Genomic DNA, 10,685 nt, shown 5'->3' with positions numbered 1-10,685 from the left:
ATACTTACATGACTGTTTATTATATCGTGATTAGGGAAATGAGCTTTGCATAAAGTTTTGAATGCCTTATAGAATTCCGACAAGAATTTATAAATTGTAAATTGTAAAACAAACAAATAATTAGTTAATTGTCTCTGTCCATTATTGTAATAGCAGTTATCAATGAACACTTTAACCTAGAATGACCAAGCGAGGATTTTGACAATTCTTTTCAATGAATCCCTTTCTTTTTTGTTTGTTTTATTATTGATCAAACCAAGGAAGTTATATGATCTCCTAAATCAAAAGAAATTCCACGAATTACGTATAGATCTGAATTTTTTTTTTTTGTAATCAGCGGTCCACGAATTTACGTATACCACGAAACGTCTCTTTTTCTCCATCCACGAAAATAAATGAATCCACAGTACATGAAGAATATCGCTTTGATATCTAGACATTTTCATATGAATATACAAGCAACAAGGTATACAAAAATTACCAGAATTGGTAAATTAAACAGTCAATGTGTGTTACCTCTGAATAAAACCGAAAGGCAACAAGAAACCCCTTCATCACTGGCTTATAGAAAATTTACAAATAATAAAAATTAAAGGTGCGAATTACAAAGTGACGACGGATGTGTTTCATTTGTCATATTAACCAAAAACCCGGCCGATTTCCCTCGAAATTGAATAAGACTTATCACCCGATTTATACTTACATGAGCAAAACGACGGGTGCCATATGTGGAGCAAGATCTGCATACCCTTCCGGAGTACCTTAGACCATCTCAGTTTTGTTGGGGTTGGTGTTTTTCAGCCAATATTTTTGCATGTTTTGTTTTGTTTGTCTTTTCTTTGGTGAATAATAGGGTAATACGTTCTTGAACTGTATGAGACTCCTGAACTGGGAAAAAAAACCTGTTGTCCGTCCTAAAATTGTCTAGAGGACTAATCTACAATGTAGCAGCAGCAAATTAAAAACTTTTCTTACCGTAAGTAGTACATGCAGGTTTTACATTTGGAATGTCAAATACATTGTTACATCTGAAAGAATATTTCGATTTTTGTTTCCATTGAATAAATCTAGTAAACAAACCGCGATCGCAAGTCATTAATAATTCGAAAAGTTTCAATTGCCATTGTTCTCATTCTTCTGACTTGCATCTCTTTTTATAGTAAATTATCATAGAAGCTAGACAAGACATCATACACAAAACATAGTGCTCTTTCTTGCACTGTTTTCAATTGCTTTTGGAATTTTTCTGTGTGCAGAAATGCCGTGCCAAAGTTGACATTACTAAAGACCAATTATTAAACAATGGTTCATTTGCAAAGTTTGTTAAATAAAGTGCCTAAACGTTAGAGCATATTCATTTGATCGGATGCCTTCCTGCAAGTCTTACTTATATATAGTAAAAAGAAGATGAACATCAACATTAAGTTGCTAATCTATATCTACACCAAGTACTCTCACTAATTTTTAAAAAGTTTTTTAAAATTTCGTAGGGATTTCCAATTCTGAATTAACCATGTAGCCGACAATGATAGTGATATTCATTAGGTAGAGATATCATTGTTATAAAATAAGAAGATGCGGTATGGTTGCCAATGAAACAACTCTCCACCAGAGACCACATTAGGTAGAAGTTAATATAAAAATATTGAAGATTTGGTATGATTGCCAATGCGACAACTCTCCATGAGAGACAAAATGACACAGAAATTAACAATTATAGGTCACCGTAAGGCCTCCAATAATGAGCAAAGCTTATACCGCATAATCAGCTATAAAAGACCCAAAAATGACAAATGTAAAAGAATTCAAACGAGAAAACTAACGGCCTCATTTATGTACAAAATAATGTACGAAAAACAAATATGTAACACAGCAACAAACGAGACCACTGAATTACAGGCTAAAGAGTTAGGACAGACACATAACGAATATTGGGGGGAAAGGGGGGGGGGGGGTAAACTAGTACGAAGGCACCAACCCTTCCCTAACCTGGGACAGTGGTTTAACAACACAACATAAGCACAAACTATAAAAGTCAGTTGAAAAAGGCTCAACTCATCAGAAGGGTCGACAGGCTGAAAGGACCAGAAGGATGACAGGAAACAAGTCTTTTCGTGTAAACTATGTATTACAGGTATAAAGTCAAGTATTTCATTACAAAAAATTCTTTAAGATTGTTTCAATTTATTCTTATGTTGTTCTGTTACACCACTGTCCCAGGTTAAGGGTATGGTTTGACGCCGGCAAACATTTTTAACTCGCCACATACGGCCTGTGCATTGTCTGTAATTCAGTGGTTGTTGTTACTGAATATCATTTTTTCCCCACCTAAATGTATACATCTCAGATCAACGGACCTATACTACTCAGGTTTTATTTTGGTAGGCACTTACAGTTAACCATCGAGAGACTTTAACCACCGAGAGTCGGTTTTTAGACCCGCCAAGTGCACCTAAGCACGCCTACTTTTGGAGCTCTTTAGTATAAAGATAAGAAAAGTATACGAAATTACGGAACTGTGTACCCTGTTTTATCCTTGTTGTTGGTTTGCAGACGTTATCCGTAAATAAACTGGATCCCTGTTGTGTTCACTTATCGATACACTACGATGGAATTACGGACCAGTTTAACATAAACATGGTAAATAGATAGACAGCTGATAATCATAATTCATTAAGAAATAACCTGGAAGAAGAAATGATTGATTATAACAGAGACGAGAATGCCCTCGTGTTTGTTCAGCTAAAAAAAGCAGGAACATTGGAGTTTATGGTTAGATTTTAAATATTTATTGTCTCCAAACTGGGTAAATTTAATATAGTAACCCCCCCCCCCCCTTTTTTTTCTTCTTTTCTAAATAACTCGAAAACCACACATCTCGCTGGCTGAACAAAGTAACAATAAGAAATAATTATTGTTAGTTTCAAGAATAATTAATTGTCAAAACGTATCCCCTCCCCGACATCAAAGGAAGTTAAATGTATTGTTATCCCAAAATTAGACCAAATAATAATGATATAATGACGTCTTGGCAGGCTATGATTTTATTTTGTTTTGTTGGGTTTTTTTTTTTGCTTTGACGTCTTCCTCCTGTATGAAAAAACCATAATAGACCCACAATATGACTAACTCATATGCTCTTTCCCATAAATGTCACAATATCAATATATTACAGTAAAACTGATAGTTTGATGACATTGTTTAAGACTTGACCTCAGGTCAGCCTAAACTGAGTTTAAAACTGTAATTTATTCATTAAAACAGTTCAAGACATGTATCTTCTGAAATATGATTGCATCAAAATTAAACCTAAGGCATAACATACTTAGTGTACAGGAAGTGCCACCAAATAAATACTGATTTGTAAAATTAGATGATGATATTTGTGAAGTCAAAGACATTATAGCTAGTTATAACTGGTTTTAGATATAAATCTGAGTAAAAGGTTGATTTGTATGTGCTATTTCATGTTTAGATTATAATTTAAATTTAATCTTTTGAAGTTTTTTTTATAATATTTAGACATTAAAATCACAATTATTTATTTATACACAAAAAATAATGTTTGTCCTTTTTTAGTTGAATGACTGTACACAAACATTATACACAAATAATTTTGATAATTCTGTAATGTTTTTTTTTTCTATAGCCCCAGAATGGTTAAAACAGTGACAAAAGACTTATTAATCCAGATTTACAAAAAAATAGAAATAGTTCAGCTACCACAAGACTGCTATGACAAAAATTCTGCAGTTTCCAGAATTTGAGGTAGAGTATAGTTAGGAATAGTTTGAATATGCAGATGCTTAGTTTGCCATAAACAATTATGTCCTTGATACAAAAGCAGAGGAAATAAAAAAGTATGAAAACAGTTGAAACAAGTAATCATTATTACCTAGTCATATACTGTAAATAGAAAAAGAGAAAGGCACTAGTTATGATTTGGTATTTTTGATAGCATTATCATTTGTCCATAACTTGGAATATATACTGGATTGAGCTTGACATTTATTTAATATCATTTACACATGGTTGCAAGAAATGAATGATGGTAATTTAAACCCAGCAATTTTACCAAGATTTAAAAAAAGCTTTTGATTTGGTAGATCATGACTTTCTTTGTTTAAAGCTCGACATTTGTGGATTTAGTGAGACTACTGTTAGTTTTTTTAAAGTCATACCTGAATAACAACAGGTATACATTTGTAATGTTAACTCTGAACAACAACATGTAAAATTTGATGTCCCCCAATGTTCTATACCTTGTCCTCTATTGTTTGTGCTATTTACAAATGACCTTCCCTTATGCATTGAAAATTGTGAAACAGACCTATATCGTTGTATATGCTGATGACACCACTAATCATAAATCAGGGGGAAACATCTAGAAAATATAAATGATGATGTTCAAGAAGATTTATACAGGGTTGAAGAGTGGTGTAAAATGAATAACATGTTCATAAATGCAAATGAAACAAAATTTTTGATTACTGGAACAAAGCAAAAACTATTCAGACTGTTCAACCAAACTTGATAATAAATTAAAGTATTACAAAATTCTTCATGTGAAAAAATATTAGTTTCAAAATTGACAGCCCACTAAGTAACTGGAGAAATCAAATTGACCAAGGTTGTGCTTATATATCATCCAGAATACTATCTTTCTTAAATAATTTTTTTTTTAATATAAATGCAAGAAAACATAATACAATGGGTATTCTGCCCCTAATTGACTACTGTTGTATTATTTGGGATGAATGTAAAAATGAAGGGATAACAAGCTAAGAATTTTAAAAATCCAAAAAAAAGGGCAGCATGATAAATTCTAGATGCAGATCCGTTATACCCCTCGGTATATAGGAGCACTATATTCTATGTTAACTACCGACGGTAGGTACAGAAAAATACTGTTGATAGACGGTATATAGAAGCATTAAATTCCATGTAAACCACCGAAGGTAGGTATCGACAAATACTGGTGATAGACAGTATATAGGAGCACTATATTCTATGTTAACCACTGACGGTAGGTATAGCCAAATACTGTTGATAGACGGTATATAGGAGCACTATATCATATTTTAACCTACGACAGTAGGTATAATAGACAAATACTGGTGATAAACGGTACATAGGAGCACTATATTGTATGTTAACCACCGACGGTAGGTATATACAAATACTGTTGATAGACGGTATATAGGAGCACTATATTCTATGTTAACCACTGACGGTAGGCATAGCCAAATACTGTTGATGGACGGTATATAGGAGCACTATGTCGTATGTTAACCACCGACAGTAGGTATAGACAAATACTGTTAGTAGACGGTATATAGAAGCACTATATTGTATGTGAACCACCGATGGTAGGTATAGACAAATACTGTTGATAGACGGTATATAGGAGCACTATATTGTATGTTAACCACCGACGGTAGATATAGATAAATACTGTTGATAGACGGTATATAGGAGCTCTATATTGTATGTTTACTACCGACAGTAGGTATAGACAAATACTGTTGATAGACGGTATAAAGGAGCAGTATATTGTATGTTAACTACCGACAGTAGGTATAGACAAATACTGTTGATAGACGGTATATAGGAGCACTATATTGTATGTTGACCACCGACGGTAGGTATAGACAAATACTGTTGATAGACGGCATATGGGAGCACTATATTCTATGTTAACCACCGACAGTTGGTATAGACAAATACTGTTGATAGACGGTATACAGGAGCACTATATTGTATGTTAACTACCGACAGTAGGTATAGACAAATACTGTTGATAGACGGTATATAGGAGCACTATATTGTATGTTAACTACCGACAGTAGGTATAGACAAATACTGTTGATAGACGGTGTATAGGAGCACCATATTGTATGTTAACTACCAACAGTAGGTATAGACAAATACTGTTGATAGACGGTATATAGGAGCACTAAATTGTATGTTAACCACCGACATTAGGTATAGACAAATACTGTTGATATACGGTGTATAGGAGTACTGTATTGCATGTTAACCACCGACGGTAGGTATAGACAAATACTGTTGATAGACGGTATATAGGAGCACTATATTGTATGTTAACTACCGACATTAGGTATAGACAAATACTGTTGATAGACGGTATATAGGAGCACTATATTGTATGTTAACCACCGACGGTAGGTATAGACAAATACTGTTGATAGACGGTATATAGGAGCACTATATCGTATGTTAACTACTGACAGTAGGTATTGACAAATACTGTTGATAGACGGTATGTAGGAGCACTACAATGTATGTTAACTACCGACAGTAGGTATAGACAAATACTGTTGATAGACGATATATAGGAGCACTATATTGTATGTTAACCACCGACGGTAGGTATAGACAAATACTGTGGATAGACGGTATATAGGAGCACTATATTGTATGTTAACTACCGACAGTAGGTATAGACAAATACTGTTGATAGATGGTATATAGAAGCACTATATTGTATGTTAACCACCGACGGTAGGTATAGACAAATACTGTTGATAGACGGTTTATAGGAGCACTATATTGTATGTTAACTACCGACAGTAGGTATAGACAAATACTGTTGATATACGGTATAAAGGAGCACTATATTGTATGTTAACCACCGACGTTAGGTATAGACAAATAATGTTGAAAGGCTCGGTAAAGGAGTTCTTTAGCGTATTTTAACCACTGACGGTAGGTATAGACAAATACTGTTGATAGACGTTGTAAAGGAGTATTATATCGTATGTTAATCATCGACAGTAAGTATAGGCAAATACTGTTGATAGACTGTGTAAAGAATTACTATATCGTATGTTAACCACCAACGGTAGGTATAGACAAATACTGTTGATAGACTGTGTGAAGGAGTACTTTATCGTATGTTAACCACTGACGGTAGGTATAGACAAATACTGTTTATAGACTGTGTAAAGGAATATTAGTCTATATCGTATGTTAACCACCGACGATAGATGTAGACAAATAATGTTGAAAGGCTGTGTAAAGGAGTACTTTATCGGATGTTAACCACCGACGGTAGGTATATACAAATACGGTTGATAGACGGTGTAAAAGAGTTCTTTATCGTATTTTAACCACTGACGGTAGGTATAGACAAATATGGTTGATAGACGTTGTAAAGGAGTATTATATCGTATGTTAACCACCGGCGGTAAGTATAGACAAATACTGTTGATAGACTGTGTAAAGGAGTACTATATCGTATGTTAACCACTGACGGTAGGTATAGACAAATACTGTTGATAAACGTTTGAAAGGAGTATTATATCGTATGTTAACCACCGACGGTAAGTATAGGCAAATACTGTTGATAGACTGTGTAAAGAAGTACTATATCGTATGTTAACCACTGACGGTAGGTATAGACAAATAATGTTGAAAGGCTGTGTAAACGGGAACTTTATCGTATGTTAACCACCGACGGTAGGTATATACAAATTCTGTTGATAGACTGTGTAAAGGAGTACTAAAGCGTATGTTAACCACCGACGGTAGGTATAGACAAAAACTGTTGATAGACTGTGTAAAGCAGTACTTTATCGTATGTTAATCACCGACAGTTGGTTAAGACAAATACTGTTGATAGACTGTGTAAAGGAGTACTAGTCTATATCGTATGTTAACCACCGACGGTAGGTATAGACAAATACTGTTGATGGACGGTGCAAAGGAGTACCATATCGTATGTTTACCACTGACGGTAGGTATAGACCAATACTGTTGATATACGGTATATAGGAGCAATTTATTGCATGTTAACCACCGACGGTAAGTATAGACACATACTGTTGATGGACGGTGCAAAGGAGTACTATATCGTATGTTAACCACTTACGGTAGGTATAAACCAATACTGTTGATAGACGGTATATAGGAGCACTTTATTGCATGTTAACCACCGACGGTAGGTATAGACAAATACTGTTGATGGACGGTGCAAAGGAGTACTATATCGTATGTTAACCACTGACGGTAGGTATAGACAAATACTGTTGATAGACGGTGTAAAGGAGTACTAATTAGTATGTTAACCACCGACGGTAGGTAAAGACAAATACTGTTGATGGACGGTGCAAAGGAGTACTATATCGTATGTTAACCACTGACGGTAGGTATAGACAAATACTGTTGATAGACGGTATATAGGAGGACTGTATTGTATGTTTACCACCGACGGTAGGTATAGACAAATACTGTTGACATACGGTATGTAGGAGTATTGTATTTTATGTGAACCATCGACGATAGGTATGGACAAAATCCGACAAATACTGTATGTAGACTGTGTATAGGAGTACTGCATTGTATGGTAAACACTGATGGTTGGTATGGACAAATTCTGTATCATGCATCAATTGTAAATAAAAGGATCATGTCAGTGACACAGGCTCATTGAAGCCTCTAGTTTTGATATTATTTATGTGGAGATCTGGTCTAATTTATCATTTTCTTTATTACCTGCATGATAATTGCAACAATGGAATTGAAATAAAAGTGATAATATTTCTGTTGTAGGTTATCAAGATTTAGTGTTTCCATACAAGTGACAAAGATTGAACAACAAAAACATCTCAAACTTTACAGGACAGAGTAGACTTTTTTCACTGTGCTTAGTTTTGTCTTTATGTCTAAATTATGATACCTTTTAAAAAACCAATAAAATATGGAATAACATTTATTTTTATCTTATAAAGTGGAGTGAAGAAATAAGGGGTAATTGAAAACATAAGAATATATTGCTATAATATATGTAGATCAGCAGCCCATACATTTGCTATAGCACATAAATATGGGACCAATAATTTCAAGTTGCCTTTTAAAAAAGACCTTATTAATGTTATGCGAGATACCACCAAAGATCACTAGGTGTTGATCAAATGATATTGTAAATAAGAGGGTTGTCCAAAATATTTCCAACAGCTGTTTGATATACACTACCTTAATCAAACCACAATGGTAAAAAACAGTTTTGGTCAGTCTTAAAAGAAGCCAATATAATTTAGCAAAAGTGCAAGCTGTTGATAAAAACTACAAATAACTGCCAGTCCTAAATGTGGGTGGAGATTACCATTTAGCACAAATGAGTTTCTGGACTAAAGAAAGTAATTTCGGCAGAAACCGATTATACCCTTTCAAAAACTATGTGTAGTCCCTTTTATAAAAGTGGCAGATTATCTTTCTATCTAGAGTATCTATGACAACTAACTGCTGCTCCTAGTGAAGTTAGTCTGGTTTTTGAAAAGATTGGATATATTGTCACAATTCTTTCTAAGGTACCGGTCTGATAAGCAGGAAGTAGCCAGATTAGCTACTAAATATATGCACACTGAAATATAGTCCCTTAAAATTCCCATGGCTGTGTACATGTTCAGATACGAACTATGAAAATTTTGTTTATATCTTTAGAGAAGTAAAATCAAGCATGTATGTCTTTAGTTTTGTCAAATTGCTGGCTTGTTTTGTCCTTTTATTAGGTAACAGTACTGATACTATACTGTAAAAATAAGGAGATGTGGTATGATTGCCAATGAGACACCTACATGTATCCACTCAAGTTCAAATATAGTGGATGTAAGCAGTTATATGCAACCATACAGCCTTCAACAATGAGAAAAATCATACCAAATAGACCCTTGTAAATAGGTGTTGATCAAGTGATATTGTAAATAAGAGGGTTGTATATTTCATGACGGTATAATACTAAACCCCTAACAGGAGGGATTGTGCCTGATATTCATATGATGAAGACATAATCTGTCAATCAGTTTAAATGAGGTCTAGATCTGGCATGTCAATAACTGCTAGTAGTCTGTTGTTACTTATGTATTATTGTCATTTTGTTTATTTTCTTTTGTTTCATATTCTGACATCGGACTCGGACTTATCTTAAAGTGAGTTTTACTGTGCATTTTGTTGCGCGTTTGTTTTTTCTACATTGGCTACAGGTATAGGGGAGGGTTGAGATCTCAAAAAAACATGTTTAACCCCGACACAATTTTGCGCCTGTCCCAAGTCAGGAGCCTCTGACCTTTGTTAGTCTTGTATGATTTTTAATTTTAGTTTCTTGTGTATAATTCGGAGCTTAGTATGACGTCCATTATCACTGAACTAGTATACATATTTGTTTAGGGGCCAGCTGACGGACACCTCCGTTTGCGGGAGTTTCTCGCTACATTGAAGATCTATCAGTGGCCTTCGGCTATGTTGTCTCCTTGACACATTCCCCATTTCCATTCTCAATTTTATAGTATGATTTACATTTGCAATAATCACGAAACAATCATAGACGAGTTTGGGTCTAAATCTGTATGTCCCACATAATGAAATTGACCGAAGAGAGAGGCGAAAGATACTAAAGGCTCATTCAAACACATAAGTCAATAATAAACTGACAAAACCACGGCAAAAAAATAGAAAGATTAAAAAACAAACAACAGTATGCAAAACACAACAAAGAACATCAAAGACAACCAAACGAACCTCTCCAAAAAACTGGTGTGACCAAATGACTAATTTATCTCAGCCTTACATTATTTAGCAGACCCTTTATTATACCAAACCAAACAAATTTCTTCGTGGTACAATGTTTTTGATCCATCGGTCTGTCAGTCCTGTTCTCTTTATTG

General features: G+C 34.4%; 1 long non-coding RNA gene across 3 annotated transcripts; it reads left to right on the top strand.

The window, feature by feature from the left end:
• Window positions 1-2,555: 2,555 nt before the first annotated feature.
• LOC143053595 (uncharacterized) lies at window positions 2,556-8,737 on the top strand. Of its 3 annotated transcripts, none has more exons than XR_012971430.1 (3): window positions 2,556-2,640; window positions 3,650-3,768; window positions 8,575-8,737. It is a non-coding gene; the product is annotated as an uncharacterized LOC143053595 (long non-coding RNA). The 3 variants fall into 3 exon arrangements; XR_012971429.1 differs by lacking the exon at window positions 2,556-2,640 and adding an exon at window positions 2,681-2,772; XR_012971431.1 differs by lacking the exon at window positions 2,556-2,640 and adding an exon at window positions 2,783-2,806.
• Window positions 8,738-10,685: the final 1,948 nt, after the last annotated feature.

Source organism: Mytilus galloprovincialis, chromosome 12 (genome assembly GCF_965363235.1).
Source record: "Mytilus galloprovincialis chromosome 12, xbMytGall1.hap1.1, whole genome shotgun sequence".
Lineage (NCBI taxonomy): Eukaryota > Metazoa > Mollusca > Bivalvia > Mytilida > Mytilidae > Mytilus > Mytilus galloprovincialis.
This window is presented reverse-complemented; position numbering and strand designations above follow the sequence as displayed.